This window comes from Narcine bancroftii, chromosome 6, assembly GCF_036971445.1.
Source record: "Narcine bancroftii isolate sNarBan1 chromosome 6, sNarBan1.hap1, whole genome shotgun sequence".
Lineage (NCBI taxonomy): Eukaryota > Metazoa > Chordata > Chondrichthyes > Torpediniformes > Narcinidae > Narcine > Narcine bancroftii.
The window spans coordinates 135,069,068-135,091,630 of NC_091474.1; the positions used below are offsets into that span (position 1 = coordinate 135,069,068).

Here is a 22,563-nt window from a genome sequence, read left to right on the forward strand (position 1 = left end):
TTTCTTTAACTTTTTTGTCATTTTCTTCTTAAGTCATTCACTTCCATTTCGACAACTGTTTCTCATTCTTCCACATTTTCTAATCTTTTCCCTATTTCTGTCATGACCAGCTCTATTCTACTCACTTTTTCTTCTGTACTTTTCATTTTTCTTTTCATTTCACTAAATTCTAATGTCAACCATTCTTTTAATGCTCTCATTTGTTCTTGAAATTTTTAAAAATCTATATACTGTCCATCTATTTCACCTTCTATTGCTCTGTGCAGAGCTTGGTCTTCTTCTTCTTCTTCTTCTGTGTCTCCACCTGTGTTTGTGTCTTCTACTTCTCTTCCTTGTATCTGTGTCCCTTCTGACTTTCTTGTTGAGTTGCTTGCCTCACTTTGCTGGGCGTCTTCTTGCATGGTTTCTTGTTGTTGGTCCTCTTCTTCTGGGCTAGTCATCTGTTGGGCCTCCTGTTGCTGTTCTTCTTTCCTATCACTCCCTTTCCTGTCACTTTCCTCTTCTTCCAGCTGAGAGCCCTGATGTCGGGCATCCCTCAGCTGGTCGCGCTGTGTTAGTTTGCTCCTCAGCTGGGTCCCCCTCCCGTCGCTGTTCTCTTTTTCCTTAGTGTGCGCAGTTGCGTGCTTCTGTTTGGCTCAGAGAGCCATTTTTGCAGTCCAGTGGTCGGGAGGTCGCGACTCTGCGGGGTCATCACGAACCTTGGGGAGTGGGATCTTTTCTCCACGACAGCTCCCTGTTTCTTCATGCAGGTAAGGGTTTCTCCTTTCTCTTCTGGTGTCTTTTCTTTTTTTCCTGTTGTTTTCACTTTTTCCTTTTTGGGTTCCATTTTCTTTCTTTTCTCCACAACTTTATCTTTTATTTGTTGTGTTTTGTGTTTCTTGAACTTTGTATTTTCTTCACTTTATTTCTTCTTTTCTGGAGAGGGCTGGTATTCTCCTACTGGCCACTACTGCATCACATGACTCCACCACCTAATGCATATTTCCATGTCAATTTTTGTAAAGACACTCTAGCTAATTTGCCTTTCCATAAAAATAATCTCACTGCCGCATTTAAATCTTTAAAGAAAGCTTTTGAAAGTACACAAGGAATAGACTGAAAAAGATATTGAATACATGTTAACCATTCATTTTGACAAAATTTACTTATCCTATCAAAGTTCCATTTATTCAAATCAAATTTAATTTTATTTAATAAAGGTACATAATTCAATTTACATAAATTTTGATATTCAACATCAACCATTACTCCTAATATTTAATTTTATTAGTCCATCGAAACCGTGTAATCTGTTTACAATCTAAATGAGCCTCATTTGAAATTGGTAATGTTTCACTTTTATCCCAAATAACCTTATATCCTGACATTTCTCCATACTGTTCCAGACAAAATTGAAGCCTTCCCAAATATTCTTTAGCATGCGTTAAATAAATTAACACATCATCCGTAAACAAATTCATCTTATATTCCTCATTACCAATTTTAATTCCCTTAATAATATTATCTTGTCTAATAGCTTAGGTCAGTGGCTCAATGACCAAAGCAAATAAGGCCAGTGACAATGGACGACAATCAAAGTTAAACTTGAAACTTACAGGACAGAATATTTAACTTCACTGGTGGAACTTGATGTTTTTGAAACAAGAATCCAGAAAAAAAAGTAACAGCTGCTCTCATTAATAACTGCGAACCAGGATTTTTTTTTAAATTTTAAAGGCAAATCATATTTGACTAAATTGAGTTTTTTTTTGATGAGGTTACAAAGAATGTTGATGACATCATTAGGTTTATAAATTTTCACAAAACATTTGATAAAGTATCACATGAAAGATTTATTGGTAAAACTAAAGAGCTGGCCGCTTTTGAGATTGGAAAGTATAATGCAACAATAAACTTCAGAAATCAGTTTTAAATTTTTAAAATTTAATAATAACAAGCAGAGACAAGAGTAGCCAATTTGCTCTCTCAATCCTATTCCCCCATTCAATGAGATCATAGCTAATCCAAATTCCCTTACCTTCACTTTCCCACCAAATCACCATCACCTTCAATTCCAGCCCTAATAAGATTTCTGGGGCAAAGAATTCCAGAGATTCAATGCATAAAGAAAAACATCTCTTATTCTGAGCCCATAATCTCTCATCCTAGACTTTCCCAAGAGAGAAAATATCCTTTAGCATTTACCTTGTGCAATTCAACAAAAAATTTATGTTTTAATTATTTCACCTCTTATACTCCGAAGCTCAATTGAGAGCAGGCTGAAATTGTTCATAACATAACCCTTCTATTCCCAAGATCACCCTTCAGAACCTTCCCACCAAAAAATATTTCCTTATAGAAATTCACTGTGCATTTCACAAGCTGTGTCCCCACTAACATCTTACGCAGCTCAGAAATACTTTGATTTTTAAACTTCAGATAATCTCAAAATAAAATCCAGCATTCCAATGGAGATCTCAATTACATACTAGATCTGTATGCAAGTTTTCTGTGTTTCATGTACAAAGACCCCCCAAGCCCCTTTGTGTTGTAGCTTTTACAATATTTCTGAAATTCACATTTTCTGGCATGATAATACATTTGCCAGCTTTTTATCCACTCACTCAATCCATCAATATTGTCTGTGAGCTGTTTTTATTTGCCTCACAGCTTGACCTTCCACCCTATTTCCCACCAAACATTCTGTGCATCATCAAGGATCCTGGAGAGAGTGCTGAAAAATGTTGTGGGGTAACAGATAAGCCAGAATTTAAATGAATGGTGAAACAGGTACAAACGACAAGACTGTCTGCTCCTGCTCCTCTTTCCTATGCCCCAGCCTTGTATATCGTATGCAAATCTGGCAACAAGTTATTCGCTCTTACCTCTACACCAGGGATGGACAACCTTTTTTTTTAAAAAAACTTTAATTCCACCTTAAGCATTCCCTTTGCTATAAGTGCTCTGTGATTGGTAAGGGATTGCTTAAGGTGGCAAGTGAGTGGGAAGGGAAGTTGAGAACCACTGCTCTCAACCCAATTGTTACTTAAATATTTTGCTTGAGAAAAATTGTCATTGGCCCATTTCCTTTGGAGTTATGAAACTGTTTACATGTTAAGTCAATTAAGTATGATTAAAACAGTGATTTTTCAAATTTTCTTTTTACTCCACCTTAAGCCACCCTTACACAGAGCACATATGGCATAGGGAATACTTAAGGTGGAATGTGAGTTTTAAAAAAAATGTTGCTTCCCCTGCTCTACACCATTAATAGATATCCTATACTGTTAACAGGTTGCCAACCTGAAAATGATCCTCTAGCTTGATCAACTACTTCCTGCGTTAGGAAATGTTATTGTTGTGTTCATAAGTAGGCTCAAACATCACAAACTCTCATTTTGTGATGTTACTTTCTGTGTGGCAGCTTGAATGATTTTTGAAAATCCAATCTGGTGTGTCCGCAAGTTACCCTCCATCGGCTTCAAAGAATACTTCCCCAAAGAATGTTAATAGATTCATCAGACATGATTCCTTCATCAGGAAGCTATGATGACGCTGTCTTACCTGACAACAACTTTGCAAGCATTCTGCAATTACCTCTTCAATAATGAATTCCAAGATTTTGACATGAATAAACAGTAGACCATCTCCCATTGTCTCGTAGTGGAGGATCTGCAGAAAGTGAGCTTGAGCTCATGTATCCAGCTGTCTGTTTTCCATTGCACCTCCATGATTTCTGATCCCGATTCCTGGAAGCCTGTGGTGTCTTCAGCCTCGTGGGAGGTCGAGAGATGGAGCCCAGCTACTCCAACTGCCTTCCCACTGCCGTATTCAGCCACCTACATTCCACAATCTTCCAAACTGTTTCAATGTAGCTCAATGGAAGCTCAAGGGCTGGCACATTTGGCACATTGGGCTTGTTAGGCTCAACAGTTTCAGATACTCAGCATTCCTAGCATTTACCAAGCGATTTTAAACAGTTTTGTTCTCTCAATTACATGGCAGCCTAGCATTTTGTTTTGTCAACTTTATCATCTTGCTCTTTTTTACATGTTACTCTACATTCCATCCAAGTGTAGTCTCTTCTGCCTACACTCTGTCACATATCTCTTCCCTCTTGCCTTTGGTATCTAACTTTGTTAACGACTTGAAACATTCGCGCTTTCTCTCTTCACAGATCCTGCCTGACCCTTTGAGTATTTCCAACACATTGTATTTTTACTTTTTAATGAAATATTAGTCTCACTATGAATGGAATGCTATGGCTAATTCTGGAAGGATGCAAAGGTTTAGAGATGCTACAGAAGAGATTTACAGAAATTATTCCTGAGAAGTGGAATTAAACTTGTGAAGCTCAGTTCAGTTACATTAAGATCAAATATGACAAAGAAAAATATTGAAAGGGGTACGAAAATCAAGAAGGGTTTAGAAAAAAGTTTAAAAAAAACAGTTGCCAGTGAAACTGAAAGGTTGATTTTCAAAAGGGAAAACAATTAAGGTCATTGACTGAAGAATCAAGCTGACATGATTAAAAAATTAATGTCAGAATTCACAGCACATGCTCTGTTCTCACTGCTACCATCAGGAAAGAGGTAGAGATGTCACAAGACTTACACCATCAGATTCAGGAACAGCTGCTACCCCTCCACCATCAGACTCCTCAACAACAAACTCAATCAGAGACTCATGCAAGGACCTCCACTTTTGCACTTTATTTATTTATTCTCTCTTTGTTTGTTTACATTTCTTTAACTGATTACATTTCTTAATTTGTTTAATTTTTTTTGCATTACTAGCAAGTGGGAATTCTGCCTCGCCCGCAGGAAGAGTCTCAGGGTTGTAGGTGATGCCATGTATGTACAGTGCTATGAGAATAAATCTGAATCACCTGATAAGATGATAATATGGATAAATACTTCATATTTAAAATTGTAAATCTTAGGAAAAGAATTGGATTGTTCTTTGAAGGAGTGGGTGTAGATTCAGCAAAGATGTAGGGCACACATGTCAAACTCAGGCCCGCGGGCCAAATTTGGCCCGTGATATAATTATATTTGACCCGCAAGATCATATCAAATATGTATTAGAGCTGGCCCGCTGGTCCCCGCGCCAGTATAGCGCATGCACAGCTAATACTACAAATCCCAGAATGCTGTGCAAATGCGTTGGCGCCGGCCCGTCAGCCCGCTAATCGCCCCCACCTCCTCTCTTTACTTTCATTAGCATCTGCGACCTGTCGCCCAACTCACGTGTAATAAACCCCTCACGAAAAATGGCCAAATGAAAGACAAAAAACAGGACCTTTCAAGACAGGTGGGAGGCAGACTATATGTTCATCATTTTAAAAGACAAACCTGTTTGTCATTGAAGCAAGTTTTTTTTTTTGACTTGTTGGCTTGTGAAAAAAAATACATTTAAAAGGAGCTTAAAGGCGATAGAGAAATATTATTTATTGAATATTTTATTTCTCATTTGTTTGCTTCTTCTGGAAAGAGTTGAACCAAAACTATTATTAAACATTTATTTTAATAAGAAAAAGTTTAACATTACATATGTTGAAAGAAGAGAAAACATACAGATGTTGTTGAAAATTTTCAATAAATATTTAGTTTGGCCCACGACTTAGTCCAAGATTTTAATTTTGGCCCTCTGTGAATTTGAGTTTGACACCCCTGATGTAGGGTATCAATGAAAGGTAATTAAAAATTATACAAATGAAAATCAAGTTCAAAAATTGAATGGACTTCTACATTCTTATTATGATTTTGAATGCACAGTATGCAGAAATTATCTTTTGTATGGCAACTAAAATATTTTACATCAAGATAGTACCAACACATACTTTGGTATTCATTTAAACAAAAACAAGGCAGCATGAAAATTACATGACAGTATGAAAATTAATGATGTGGATTTTTTTTAATGCAATTCTACAAAATGCAAGAAATTGTAAATCTAACGTGGCATTTTATGGAAACCTCTTGGTCATACGAAATGATCAATGAGAGTTTACTGTCAAATACATAAGCTCAATCTCCAGATGCACAAAACTTATTACTTGCTGCAGCCAAACAAGTTCTTATGATACACCAACTACAATAGTAAAAATTCAAGACAGAAAGGAAGATTAAAAAGTAAAAAAAACAAATATTCAGAGTTGTAGTAAGTGAAAGCGAACATTTCAGTCGTTCATACAGATTTTTAATGGTCCTGGGGTCATCTTTGGTAGTTTACAGGAAGATTCAAGAAGTAAAACATGGAAGGCTTTTGACACCATGGTTGAATTTAAATTTTACATTTAGATATACAGCTATTTCAGCATGCTACCCAATTAACCTCCACGCCAGGTAGGTTTTTAATGGTTTTCCTGGGGAAACCCACACAGACACGGAGAGTCCTTCATCAAGGGCTCAAGAATGAAGGGCACAAGCCTGAAATGTCGGTTAGAACCACAGAACACTACAGCACAGAAAGAGGGCCCTTCGGCCCTTCCAGTCTATGCAGAATCATTTACTTTTGCCTCGCCCCACTAACCTGTACGCAGTCCATAGCCCTCCATACCTCTCCTATCCAAATTCTTTTTAAATGTTAAAATTTGAGCCCTCTTTTAACACTGAGTTACTAAAGGTATTTAACAAGGATCTCATGTCACATTTCTGCATGGTGAATTTGCACCTAAGCTGCTTTCAGTTCAAGCTAATAATTTTGCTGGTTATCCTTGACTCAAAAACCAGAATGAATCACATACCTGTATGTACTTCTGAATAAAACAGAGTCAGGTTTTTCTTCTTAAAACCAGAGAACATTACAGTACAGAAACAGGCCTCTCTGGCTCATCTAGTCCATACCAGACTATTATTCTATCTTGTTCCACTGACCTGCACCCAGTTCATACCCTTCCAAGACTTCTCCAATCCATGTACCTGTCCAAATTCTAAAATTGAGCCCCCATTCACTACCTCAGCTGGTAGCTTATTCCACAGTCCCATCACTCTCAATGTGAGGAAGTTTCTCCTCACGTTTCCCCTAAACTTCTCCTCATTCACTCTTAACCATATCCTCAGGTTTTTATCTCACCTTCCCTCAGTGGGGGAAAAAGCTTATCGACATTTACTTTGTCTATCCCTCCATACAATTTTAAACATCTCTATTAAATCTTCCTTTATTATTCTATGCTACAGGGAATAAAGTTCAACCTGTTTAACCTTTCCCTGTAACTCAGTTCCTGAAATCCAAGCAACATCCCACAAAATCTTCTCTGCACTCTATCTTATTGATAACTTTCCTGAAGTTAGGTGACCAAAACTGCATAAAATACTCCAAATTTGCCATCACTAATGTCTTGTACAACTTTACCATAACATCCCAGCTCCTTTAATCAATTCTTGATTTACGAAGGCCAATATGCCAAACGCTCTTTTTATAACCCTATAAAACCCTTTATAGGGTTATAAAAACCCATTATATCACAATGGTACCTGTGATACCACTTTCAAGGAATAATGCATTTGCTTTCCCAGATCCCTCTGTTCTACTGCACTCTTCAGTGCCCTACCATTTACTGTGCATGTCCTTCCAAAATGCAAAACCTCACACTTGTCTGCACTAAATTCCATTTTTCCAGCGAGTCCAGATCCCTCTGCAAGCTTTGAAAACCTTCTTCACTGACCACAACACCTCCAATTTTAGTGTCATCTGCAAACTTACTGATCCAATTTAAGACATTATCATCCAGATCATCGACATAGATGATAAACAACAATGGTCCCAGCACCAATCGCTGCGGCATTCCACAGGTCAAAGTCTGAGAAGCAATCATCCACCACTACTCTCTGGATTCTCCTGTCCAGACATTGTCGAATCCAGTTCACTACTTCACCATGAAATTTCCTGACTATCCTCCCATATGGGACCTTGTCAAAGGCCTTACTAAAGTTTACGTAGACAATATCCACAGCCGTTGCTTCATCAACTTTCCATGTAATCTCAAAAAGTCTAAAATTGGTTAAACACGACTTAGAATAGAATGTTGCAGCTCAGAAACAGGCCCTTTGGCCCTTCAAATCTGTCCCAAACCATCACTCCCCCCCAGACCCACTGAACTCCAATCCAAATTGTCCAAACTCTTCTTAAAAATTAAAATTGGGCCAGCTTACCACTCACAAAGCCATGTTGACTATCCCTCATCAGTTTATGGATTTCAAAATATTTGTCCCTGATTGTTCTCTTAGAACACCCTCCAATAATTTACCTACTATTGATGTCAAGCTCACTGGCCTATAATTTCCAGGATTACTTTTGGAGCCTTTTTTAAACAAAAGGACAACATGAGGTACCCTCCAATCTCTTGGCACAACACCTGGGGCTAAGGACATTTTAAATATTTCTGCCAGAGTCCTTGCAATTTCTACACTAACCTCCCTCAAGTTCTGAGGGAATATCTTGTCAGGCACTGGGGATTTATCTACTTTTATTTGCTTTAATACAGCAAGCACTTACTCCTCTTCTATCTGTATAGATTCCAAGACCTCACTGCATGTTTTCCTTACTTCCAACAACTGTGCCCATTTCCTGAGTGAATACTGATGGAAAAAAAAATTAAGATCTCCCCCAGCTCTTTTGGCTCCATACAAAGCCGACAACTGATCTTCAAGGAGACCAATTTTGTCCCTTACTATCCTTTTGCAGAAACCCTTAGGATTTTCCTTCACATTGTCCGCCAAAGCAACCTCATGTCTTTTTTTTTGCCTTCCTGATTTCTTTCTTGAGGTTTTTCTTGAATTGTCTATACCACTCAAGTACCTCATTTGCTCCATGTTGCCTATACCTGCTATACACCTCTCTCTCTTCGTCTGAATGAGATCCCCAATATCCCTTTAAAACCAAGGTTCCCTTTGTCAGCTAACTTTTCCTTTAATCAAACATTCAAACTCGTTATTCTCAAAATTTCACATTTGCAGGTCCTCCAATTACTTTGCACATTCTTGCCTGAAAACAACTTTTCCCAATCCATGCATTCTAGATCCTTTCTCATTTCCTCAAATTAGCCTTTCTCCAATTTAGAATCTAAATCCAAGGCCAGGCCTATCCTTATCCATAATTAACTTGAAACTAATGGCATTATGATCACTGGACCCAAAATGTTGCCCTACACACACTTCTGTCACCTGTCCTGTCTTGTTCCTTAAAAGGAGATCCAGTATTGCATTCTCACCAGTTAGTACCTCTATATATTGATTTAGAAATCTTTCCTGAACAGATTTTAAAAACTCCAAGTCATCCAGCCCTTTTATAGTATGGGAGTCCCAGTCAATAAATGGAAAATTAAATTCTGCTATTATCATAACCTATTGTTTCCTGCAGCTGTCTGCTATTTATACAGATTTGTTTCTCCCAATTCTTGTTGACTATTGGGCGGTCTATAATACCACCCCATGAGTGTGGTCATACCTTTACGATTCTTCAGCTCCACTCATATAGCCTCAAAAGACAAGCCCTCTGGAAGTCCTGTCTGAGCATTGCTGTGATATTTTTCCTGATGAGCAATGCCACTCCTCCCCCTTTCATTCGCCAAGTTCCATCACGTCTAAAGCAAGAGAAGCCCAGAACATTGAGCTCCCAGACCTGCCCCTCCTGCAACCAAGTTTCACTCATGGTCACAATGTCATAATTTCACATGCCAATCCACGCTCTAATCTCATCTGGCTTTCCTTCAATACTCCTTGCACTTTAGAAAATTTTCACCACATACAACCCATTGACTTCTAACGGTACATATAATTTTCAAATCATCTTTTCACTCCTCTATCTGCTCTAGAACTCTGGTTCCCATCCTCCTGCAAATCTAGTTTGAACCCACCATAGCAGCACCAGCAAACCTTCCACCAAGGATATTAGTCCCCTTCTAGTCCAGATGCAAACCATCCATCAGAACAGGTCCCAACCTCCCTAGAAGAAAACCCAATGATCAAGAAACATGAAGCCCTCCCGCCTGCAGCATGTGTTAAGCCGCATTATCCTCTTACTTCTAACTCCACCAGCATGTGGCATGGGTAGCAATGCTGAGTTTACAACCCTGGAGGTCCTGTCCTTCAACCTAGCATCCAACTCCCTGAACTTTCCTTGCAGGACCTCCTCACCCTTCCTACCCATGTCATTGGACCCTATATGGACCATGACATCTGGCTGTTTATCCTTCCTCCTGAGAATGTCATGGACTCAATCTGAGATATCTCGGACCCTGGCACAAGGGAGGCATCATACCATCCAGGATAATCGATCTATTCCTCGGAACCTCTTATCTGTCCCCCAACTATAGAATCTCCCATCACTACGCTCACCTCTTCTCCTCCCTTCCCTTCATTAGCCACAGGACCAGAATCCATGCCAGAGATGTGATCACCATGACTTGCCCCTGGTAGGTTGTTCCCCACAACAGTATCCAAAATGGTATGCTTGTTTTTGAGTGGAAAAGCCACTGGGGTACCCTGCACTGCTTGCCTGTTCCCTTTCCTTCTCCTGACTGTCACCCATCTACACTCCTCCTGCCTCCAGGGTCTGATAGTGGTCGCTGTAACTCAGTCTATCACCCTCTCCACCTCTCAAACAATCCAGAGTTCATCCAACTCCAGCTCCAGTTCCTTAACTCGGCTTGTCAGGAGCCACAGCTGGATGCACTTCTCAGCAGTGAAGTCATCAGGGATACTACTGGCTTCCCTGACAACCCACATTCTGCAAGAGAAGCGTTCCCCTGCCTTGGCTGCCATTCCCACTGTTTATGAGAAGAATAAAATGTATAATATCTAAAACCTGCCCTTACCTTTGCCAACCTGCTGAATCCTTTTTGTTCTTTGAACAGGGTGTCCCTTTCTTACTTCAACTCCTATTATCCCTCGCCTCACCTGTTCTGGTCAAAGCCTGTTGAGCAAAACCTTACCACTCTAACTCCGTCCACTCCGATTAAGACTGCTTCACTACAGTCCCTCACTTTTATAGTGATACTCAGCTTCTTCTTCCAATCATATTCTCGTTGCTGCCTCGTCCCTTTTTAAATTCTAATTGCCGCCGCTCTAAGGTCACCTTTGCTAATATAAAGGCCAGTGTTTGACCAGCTGAGATTCTCCACCATTGTGTTTTTACAGGAAGGGTCAAGACCCTGATAACTATTCAGATTGAAACATTTCACGAATATGGAGGTGCTAGATTTCAAGCTTCTGCATCTGCCTGAAGGAAGCAGCGAGAAGAGATTGACCAGAGTGATGGATGGGAAGGGTCCTTTATGATGTTGGCTGCTTTCTTGAGATAGTGCCTCCCAAAGATGCTTTTGATGAATGGGGTGGGGGTGTGGGGGGCATATAAAGGACTTGACTAGGTTTGCCCTGGGGGGTGTTGGTGCATATGAAGTACTTGACTAGGTTAGCCCTTTTCTGTATCCCTGGGCATTTGAATTTCCAAACCAGACTGTAAGATAATATAACCAGTACTTTCCACAGTACACCTGTAAAAATTTGATTATCAACAACATCCCAAATCCCTCCAGTTGGGATGTTAGTGTGCCTTCTTCACAATGCCTCGATGTGCCTGCTTCAGGAGAGGACCTCCAAAATGTGGGCTCCCAGCAACTTGAAGGAACTAATCCTCTCCAGTGCCATCCCAACAATGAAGATGAGTGCCCCATCCTAAAGTCCACAATAAGCTTCTTGATCTGGCTGACATTGACAAGAAGATTCTTGTTCTGGCGCCACACATATCTAACGCAATAAAAATATTGGAAAGATAGATAGATATAAAAAGCACACTCACACATACTTATATTTTCATACATACATGGATAATAACAAGAATATATATCCAACAAAGTATATTAACAAATAATTGACAAAAAAAAAACAAATGTACACATATAGATTCTCTATCTCCATTCTGCTCTCTGACTCATCATTTCCCATATTAGGCCAGCAAATTTATAAATGGCATAGGGGCAGAACCAGGCAACAAAAAAAAATAAGTGCACAAATAAGAGTGCAGGGGGCTAATCATGCAACCTTGACAGGCCTATGTTGATGGTCAACAAGGAGTAGGTGACACTACGAATCTGCATCGAGTCTGCTGATGAGGAAATCAAGGATTTGGATGCAGAGGAATGAACAGAGTCCAGATCCCCAAGCTTTATTGTTATTTTTGCTGATACGATGATGTTAAACACTGAGCTGTAGTCAATGAACAACAGCCTGACAGGTCACTAATAATCATGAAAATCTGAATGCTCAAATTCCGCAATCATTAAAATACTTGAATGGCAGCTATTCAATAGTAAGGGAAGTAAATAGCCAAACCAAGCTCTGAAAACTGATTCAAATAGCAGGGAAACTGATAAGCTGAATGACTCAAATAGCAAGCACTCAGCTGGTTCATGAATGTATAAACTTCATTTATTGTATGCTTTAGAACTAAGTGTCTTGGAAGATAATTACTGTGGTAATTTTCATTTCTCTCAAAAAATATTGTTTTTTGGGTGGCAAACAGCCTGTCACCTTTCAAAGTTTGTGACTGAATGCAATGCAATCTACCTGTTCCAACCAGCTCAATTTTTTCAAGTTTGGAAATGCTGGACACTACATTTACACTACATTTACAATAGTCTGTTCTCCTTTGTGAAGGTGGATACTAGTGGAAAAGAAAACAATAAGTAGAGCGTTAGGAATCAGTACAGTATTCCACTGGACTCAACATTATAGGACTAACTTGGCTCGTTAACTTGAAAATTGGTCACTTCAGAACAAATACCAAACCAAGGAATGATGTTGAATGGAAAACATTTATTCTGCAGCTCCAAAGTCACAGAATAAATTACATAGAAGCTCATAGTTACTGTCACACAGAGCAAACCAGCCTTCCTGATAGTGAACCCACAAAACAGCAACTGATTGCAATGGAGTCCCTGGCCACATCCTAAGAACCTGCGCAGACCAGTTGGTGGGAGTGTTCACAAACATCCTTAGCCTCTTCTTACGACAGTCTGACGCAGCTACTTTAAAGGTTGCTGTCATCACAGTTCCAAAATTGAAAAAGATTAAGCAACAATGATTACTATCCAGTAGCTCTGACATCATTCATCATAAAATGCTGTGAGAGATGGGTCATGGCTCACATCAACTTCAGCCTTCCAGAAAATCTCAATGCATTAAAATACAGTGCACATGCCATCTGCCTGCCCCGACACTCTGCTTTTGCATACGGATACCAAAGACATCCAAGTCTCATTTCTATATATTAACTATACCTCTATCATTAACACCATGTTTCCAAAACAAAAATCATCTCTAAACTCATGGACCTGGATATCAACTGACTTCCCAACCTACAGACTGCAAACAGGGAGGTTGATGATGACACCACCTCCATGATAATCCTTGACTCAGCCCCTTACGATACTCTAACATTGACCATTGTATGCCCCAATACTTCTTTGATTCCATTTACAAGTTTGCAGATGAAACCAGAGTTGTAGGCCAGATCTCAAACAATGATGAGAAGGAACATATGAAGGAGATAGAGAAGGGTTTCCCAAATTGGGTTCTGTGGAAAAGCCTTGGGGTTCCGCAGAAGAAATGACAGGGATCAATCTGCTTTTTAAATATTTTTTAACCTCTGTCTTGAATTCAATTTGTTTCCAGGGGAAGATCAGATGGCAGCCGCAGGGTGTGGGGGAGGGGGGGGAGGGGGAGGGGGAATGTGTGCATCCCTCCACTGACACTCAACTCAGCCATTAATTTGCACAATCCCTGCCCCCGCTCCATTCGGTGCATGAGCTCAGCCTGTCTATCAAAGGGTCTGGTGGCAGGGTTCCAGACCAGTTAGCAGGCTGAGTGATTGGGCGGGTGGGAAGGGGAATTGTGACGTCTCTCCGCCCGCGCAGCCAATCACTGGGCCGCAGCCCCATTGTGACATCGGCGGGCGGACTGGCTTGATGGAGGTGGTGGCTGTACATCTGGTCATCTCACCTGTCAAATCACCAACTGTTGGTGGTGGGTAACGTCACCAGTGTCCTGTCAACCGCCGCCTGGGCCAATTACCCGGGTGAAAGAGGATTGGGGAGAATTGTGACGTCCCTGCAGCTTGCCTGCGTAGCCAATCAGTGGACAAAGCCCCATTCTGATGCTCAGTAAGGGTTGCACCCATCCTCGTCTGTCAATCAGTGGCCCGCTCGTCTACATGCAGCCAATCGTCATTAGATGAAGGACCCTCCCCCCACTGTGACATCAGTGGGAAGACAGACTCATGCTCATCTCACCTGTCAATCAACGGCTGGTGATTCTGGAGTGGCAGAGATGGTGATGTCAGCAGCCGACTGGGCTTTTCTTGTCAGTCACTGCCCAGACCAACAACCGAGTGGAGATGCCCACATTGTAACGTTGAAGGGCGGACAGGCATCGTGGAGAATGGTGAGTTTATTTTCTTTCTTACTATGCTTGTGTATATATACCAGGTCTTTTAAACTGTAATTGACAATTGGGGTTCTGTGATTTCCAAGTGCTCCCCAAAAGGGTTCCATGAGCTAAAAAGTTTGGGAAGTCCTGAAATAGAGAATCCACTCACATGGTGTCAGGACAACAACATCTCCCTTGATATCAGCAAAATGAAGGTGCTAGTCATCAACTGTATGTGGAGAGAGAAACCATGTTAAGTGTTTCAGGTTGAAAAATTTATAAACGGCCATAGGGGCAGAACTTGTTTCAGGTTGAAAAAACCCTTTCCACAAATACTGCCTCACTAGCTGTGAGTTTACAGAATTTTTTTTTCAGATTTCCAACATCTGTTTTTTCCCCTCAATTTTTACAGTGACTGAGACAATTATATAAATAAAAGCTGATTCCAGTATTGTCAAATTAAATATTCTTTTTAATTTTTAAATAAAACATGTTAAATGCAATTCAATGCAAATGATAATTTAATTTTTTAAAATCTGTTCGGTTACTCAGGATTTATATTTGCTGCCAGCAGATTTTATTGACAAACCACTGTGGGGTTTGAGGCAGCCCTGATGCACGTTCCATTCCATCTTTGTAGCACTAAGCCTTCGAAACAACATGCTGGGTATTAAATAAACTGACATTCAGCATTCTTTGGAGAAAACTTATTTTCCACTGTTAATAACCTTTTCAATCCCAGCTGACTCATCTGGGAACAAATGGGATACGAAAATGCCACACAACACACCACCAGCATATGGCTAAGGGAGTCTAACAGATGCTATTCATCATGCAAGCATGAATATTTAGGCACAATGGGAATGCATGAAACAGCATGAAATCCTGTATTATCCAATATACCAAAACAACAATCAAAGCTTTGAGACCACATATGACCAGAAAAAATGTACCTAATTAATTCCCTTGGCAATGAGAGACCCAAAATTCAAAATGCTGAGCACAGTTTTCAAATACATTCATCATTTACTGGTGCATTCCAGCTGCTCTTTGGAAATTACCTCAAATATTGCTGGTCTTAACAAAAGCAAACATAAGATTGCTTGAGTACAGAGCAGGTAAATCTAAAAAAAATTCAGACTGTATTCAAAAATGAAATTTCATTCACAATGCATCTTTTATCAATAAGCATTAAAGGCCACAAATGGAGGAATTACAATTCAACTATATCAACATTTACAATCACTTCTCAATTTGTTGATTGTAATCAATGGCATTCATTTTACAGCCCAGGTACTATTCTGAACTTCTTTATCACAACTGGGAACACTTCAGATTCAGTATAAAGATGTGACTGTATATGTGTTGTGTGGAGGAAATTTGGTCTCCATGCCTTTTTGGAATGTGTGTATTGTGGGTGGTCACGTGTCCTCCCCATCTGAAACTTACTCAGAGGTCATATCACCTGTCAATCAAGTTTGGACTCCGGCCACCCATTAGTACACACCTCGCCATTGGCTAATTTAAATCACCCAGGGCCATTTTTGTCTAGAAGCACAGATTAGCACTGTATATAACACCAATGTACAGCACATCTTTTTTCTCTGCCTCGTGGTCCAAGCCCCAGACATTGCTCCACACCAGGTCGCTATTGTGGACATTGCTGGAAGTGTTGTGGGTATAGTGTGCATTACACTGAAACTGAGCAGTGGTATTGCGATAGATCAATACTTGAAGATAGAAGCATGCCCATTGATTAGGGAATCAAGTGTGTGTGTATAAGAGTCCCTCTTTGTAGTGTGTGAACGGTCGAGTATACGTTTACCATTGTCGGAGTTCAACCGAAGTCCAAGGTGAACGTCTATATCGCCACTTAAGTGAAATAGTGATCAAGTGCCATTTAACATTCTCTCTTGTTTGTCTCCCGTGTGACTGTAACACTTGTGTTCAGATTTGTCTCTCACTGAACCTGATACTATTCCCAACATTACAATATGTAACTGCCATTCAAGAGATATCATACCATTATTGCCCATTAGCTTCATGAACATGGTTTAATGGTACTTTGTTAATAGGACCATCATAATTTTAAGCAGTTTCAGAAACTTAAATACAAAACAGAATAAGGACCGAGTTACTAAAATGTGACTGGTAAATTCTGACAAATTTTCCTGCATCCAACATTTTTTCAGTACTTCTATCATGGACAGCTCCTGATTTCAGGCTATTAAAATTACTCTTTAAAATTATAATCAACTATGTATCATCATATTACCTTATTTTGACTCTAATATGCACATTAGTACTTTAAATTCAGCAGGTCATGTAACATACAATCAGCAAATTCAAATACTCAATCCACCTAAATGTCTATTGCAACATGGTTACAAAAATATCTTGTTCATGTATTTCAAAATCTTAACATCCAATCCATTCAAATAGTTGCATAAAATATCAACCATGGTCAATGAAGAAAAAAACAAATCACAGAATCACACAGTACAGAAGTTAACATTTCAGTTCACCTGGCCCATGTTGATTGAACTGATCCCATATGCTTGAATTAGACTTCTATTCCTCTACACCTTTTAAGTCCTATAATAGTATTTATCTTTCCCATCTTCTCTGGCAGCTCATTTAATCTTTCATGGGAAATAATTAACCCCTCAAATCTCCATGAAATTTCTTCCCTCTCACTTTAAACTGTGCCCTCTCATTCTAGACTCCCCTCGACGGGAAATAGATTCCAATTATCTATTCTATCTATGCCCCTCATAATTTTATAAACATTCATCTTTCAGCCTCCTGTGTTCCAGTGATAATAAGCCTATCCAATCTTCCTTATAACTACAGCCCTCCATTCTTTGTAAATCTCTTCCACATTCGATTGCTACCATATCGTTCTTGTGGGATGGTGACCAGAAATGTACACCATGCTTCAAAGGTGGTCTAATTCATGTTTTGTACATCTGCAATACCCATGAAGGCAACCATAAAAATTGCGTGATTCACTTGTGTTACCACTTTCAGCAAGTTATAGATCCAACTGTCCATTCATGTTCCCAAGGTCCCTGCGATTTATTAAATATGTCAACCATATATGATCAATTGACGGATGGGTTTATGGACATCTTCACCACATCACTGCAGCAGTCCATTGTTCCACAGGTTTTAAGGCAGCTACCAAAAAGGGTGACAGTAACAGTGACTAGTGACACCTACTTCCACCATTATGAAATGTTTTGAGTGTCTTGTGATTGAGCATGTCAAAGCGTACTTCCCAGAGATGCTGTACCCATTTCAATTTGCCTTTAGATGGAATAATTCAACTGACAATGTTTATAGCCTTGTCCCTCCACTCTGTCCTGACACACCCAGAGAATGTCGTCTCTTACACAAGGCTGCTGTTCATTAACTTCAGCTCAGTGAATAAAATCATCCCCCAACTTGGGGAATACAATCATACCCAGAGACTGATGGAGAAGCTGTCCTCACTGGAACTCAACATCTTTCTCTGTAACTGGATTCTGGACTTCCTAACAGAAAGACCACAGGCCATCAGTGTTAGCAGTAGAATGTTGAGCACCATCATGCTTAGCACTGGCACATCTCAGGCCTGTGTTCTCAGCCTGCTCCTGTTCACGTCGCTGATCCACGACTGCAATGGCTGTTCCAGCTCCAACAGAGTAGTTTCCAGATGACCCAACAGTAGTTGGCCTCATGAGCAACAATGATGGGTGAAAATACAGAGAAGAGGTGGAAAATTTCATTAAATGGTGCGAGCATAACTAACCTGAATCTTAACAGGGACAAAACAAAGGAGACGACTATGAACTTCAGGAGGACCAGAGACAACCATGCTCCACTATACATTGATGATTTTACAGCACCAAGTTACTTGGAGTCCACTTATGAAATCACCTATCCTGCACACGAAACAGCTCCTCTCTTGTCAGGAAGGTGCAACAGCGACTGCACTTCCTTAGAAGTGGGCAAGGCTACCAGCCACAGTTCTGTCAACTGTCTATAGGAGTTCTATTGAGTGTCCTAACTGGCTAAATCACAGAATGGTACAGTTGCTGTAAAGCATTGGATCAAAGGTCAACCCACAGGACCATAAAAGAGGCAGAGAGGATCATGGAGGACTCCCTCTCCCCCCCCACCCCCCTACTCTAACTGACACAATCTAGTGAAATCGTTGTTTGAAAAGGGCTCACAAAGTCTGTAAGGACCATTCGCATCCCACACACAGCATCTTTCAGCTACTCCTGTCGAGATGAGAAAGAGATACAGGAGTACCACAGCCAGACCAGCAGGTTGAGAAATTGCTTCTTCCCATGGGCAGTGAGACTGCCGAACTGCTAAAACTCAGTTTATAAATATTATTTATTTTAATAGATGTATACAAGACACGTATAAAGGTTCAGTGCATCTGTGTTTATGTACAGTTCATTTGTATGTTTGTTTGCACTGTGGACCAGAGGATGCAATTTTGTCAGGTTTAATGATACAGTCACATAATAAATACACTTGAACCAGAATTTGACCATTCAAAGTGCATTAACTCACACACATCCTGAATTAAGTTCCATCTGACTCTGCTCCATTCAACTCCAGCTGATACACAATCTACAATCTTCACCATCTACAATCAACAATATTGTCTACAATGATACTGATCAAACCACCTACATTCTCATCCAAGTCATTTACATATACTACAAATAACAGATTCCAACATCTTTTCCAATACCACTTGTTACATATTTCCAACTAGAAAAATGGACACTAACCCCAGTCCTTGTAACACCAAGACAATTTTGGATTTATTTTGACTTGGTTTCTTTGTGCTTTCACATTCTAGACAAGCCTACCATGAGAGATCTTGTCATTGGAACCATACCTATGACTGTGTGGCCTGGAACAACTACAACACAATTTACAAATTTGCTGACGATACCACGGTAGTGTTGTCTAAAAAGGGATGATGAGTTAGCATACAGGAGTGAGATTGAAAATTTGTCTTAATGGTGCTGCGACAGATTATGCTGTGCTTTTTATTCTATATAAATTTGTTTTAAAGGAGATAAATTGTGGCAGGTTTTTTAATGTTGGTCACATACAAACACTTCAAAACGGATCTCATTTAAAATACTGGAGCTCTGCTCAAGCTAGACAGGCCGGCTCAGAATGCCTTTGCAAAAACTTTGAAGAGTGTCCAAGGGATTCCACTAATGGATTGTTGTTTGAAAAGCAATAGATGAAAGAACTCGGAGAATTTGGTTCAGAGTCGCAGGCTGCCTGAGTGCAGTTTGCTGTTCTAAGAGAGTCATGTGGTTTTGCAAGCAGAGGGAATCAAAATGGCTTTTTTCTGAGTGAGAGAAAGAGAATTCAGTTCAGCAGCAGCAGCTTGGACCTGGAACAGGACAAGTTGACAAGCTTGCGGAAAAAAACCCATTTTGAAGATGGGTTGTGAGTGTTTAGTTCAGCTTGTGGTCCATATAAGAGGGAAACAAAAAGGAACTCTGCGGTGACCTGAAAGAAAGAGGTTATCATCTGGAAAACCCTGATGGGGCAAGACACTAATATGGTTGATTAAAAGGGTTAGTGTCTAGCGAATAACAATCACTCGCTGAAAACTGACAAGAACCTTCCTGACTGGTAACCATTTATCTTTCAAGCACCAAAGCCAGGTGAACTTCATAAATGTTAAATTCTGTGCACAGTTTAAGAAATGGTTGCAACCAGTGAACTTGGAGGAATGAGAAGCGAGATTGGACTGTGAATCAAAGGACTTTTCTGAACTTACACACACACATTACATACACGTGCGTTTAGAATTAAAGTTAAGTTATTAGTAATAAGTTAGAGTTTTATACTGTTTTCATGTTTAAAGACAATTAAAAACAACTTTTGTTTAAGTAACCATTTGACTTGGTAAACATCTGTTGCTGCTGGGTTTTGGGGTCCTCTGGGCTCATAACAGTACATCAACAATAACCTCACCCTCAATGTCAACAAAACTAAGGAAACTGATTGTTGATTTCAGGAAGGAAAAACCAGAGGTGTAGAACTAATGATCATTGGGGGTATCAGAGGTGGAGAGGGTGAGAAAATTCAAGTTCTTGGGAGTCATTATCTCAGAGGATCTTTCCTGGATGCAACACACTAATAGCACAAAGAAGAAAGCACACCAATGCCTCTACTTCCTCAGGAGTTTGCAGAAACCCTGGCAAATTTCTACAGGTGTATGGTGGAAGGTGTCTGGTAAAGTGGACACCAAAACCCCTGAATGCAAGTCCCTGCAAAAGGTAGTGAACACAGCCCAGAACATCACAGGCAAAACCCTCCCCACCATAGAGAACATCTACAAGGAGCACTGCTGTTGGAGGCCACCAGGAATCATCAAGGATCCATGCCACCCAACACATGCTCTATTCTCATTCCTATCATCAGGAAAGAGGTATAGGTGCCACAAGATTCGCACCAAGTTCAGGAACAGCTGATACCACTCCACCATCGGACTCCTCAACAACAAACTCAATCGTAGATTTATTTAAGGACTCTTACTTTTGCACTTTATTGATTTTTTTTTTCTCTGTATTCCAGATTTTGGTCACCTTTTTTTATTTGCTTACATGTTAAGTTGAGAACTGTTATTTTTGCACTACCAAAAAGTGGTAATTATGCTTCACCTACAGGAAAAAAGAATCTCAGGATTTTGTGTTATCATGTATGCTCTTGACAATAAATCTGAAATCTGAAACTGAAATCTAAATTATTATTCTGAAAAAGATGTAGGTAAACAGGAATAGCAAATAACTATAATTCACTGATGCAACAGTTTAATCTGCTATACACGTATTATTCTTTTCAAGAAGTTCATGTTATGGGGGGGGGGGGGGGTGTGCCATGTGATGACGTGGAGCTAGACTTGAATTCTCCACTCTCTCCGAAAAAGTTTTAAAAAAGAGTTAAGAAGCCTGAATTGACTGCAAGAAAATAGAAGACGCTGCTATCGGAAGACCTTCAGAACAATAAACAATGCCTCCTAAGAAAGATAAACCAACTGTTACTTTTCAAGAGCTTGAACAAGAAAAACAAGCTGATAAAGAGAGGCCAACCTCAAAGAAGGATCCTGGAGCTCTCCAGAAGGCAAGTACCCATGGTGACAGACCTGGAGCTGGGGAGACCTTGGATATTGCTGTCCAAGGTCTCCACCAACAATGGTCAACTGCCAAGGGTGAGAAGTAATATTGCGCATGCATGAGAAGTCACGCATGTACAGAGCACCAAAAAAGAGGCAATTTTTAAAAAAAGCTCAAGAAGCCTCCAGCTCCAGTGGTTAAGAAGAGGAGCTGGAAGAAGAAAAAGAAATGTATATTGAACACAGAGTTTTGGTCAAAAAAAAACCAGAGAAAATTATATAACCATGTAACTACTTACAAAACAGGCCAGTTCGGCATTACTAGTCCATGCCGTAACAAATCCCCACCCTCCTAGTCCCACTGACCCGCACCCAGTCCATACCCCTCCTGTCCTCTCCTCTCCATGTAACTATCCAGTCTATCCTTAAATGTAACCAATGATCCCGCTTCAACCACGTCTGCCGGAAGCTCATTCCACATCCCTACCACCCTTTGTGTAAAGAAATTTCCCCTCATGTTCCCCTTATAATTTTCCCCATTCAATCTTAAACCATGCCCTCTAGTTTGAATCTCCCCCACTCTTAATTGAAAAAGCCTATCCACATTTACTCTGTCTGTCCCTTTTAAAATCTTAAACACCTCTATCAAGTTCGCCCCTCAATCTTCCTCGCTCCAGAGAAAAAAGCCCTAGTCTGCACAACCTTTCCCTGTAACTCAAACCTTGAAATCCTGTCAACATTCTCGTGAACCTTCTCTGCAGTCTCTCTATTTTGTTTATATCTTTCCTATAATTTGGTGACCAAAACTGTACACAGTACTCCAAATTTTGCCTCACCAATGCCTTGTACAATTTCATCATAACCTCCCTACTCTTGAATTCAATACTCCGATTTATGAAAGCCAACATTCCAAATGCCTTCTTCACACCATCGACCTGAGTATCAGCCTTGAGGGTACTATTTACCATTACTCCTAAATCCCTTTGTTGCTCTGCACATCTCAATAGC

The 22,563-nt window shown here is 40.1% G+C and overlaps 1 protein-coding gene across 2 annotated transcripts in view; it reads right to left on the reverse strand.

The window, feature by feature from the left end:
* lmbrd1 (LMBR1 domain containing 1) overlaps positions 1-22,563 on the reverse strand; it is a 296,648-nt gene that overhangs the window by 205,695 nt on the left and 68,390 nt on the right. The gene's annotated exons all lie outside the window — the stretch shown is intronic.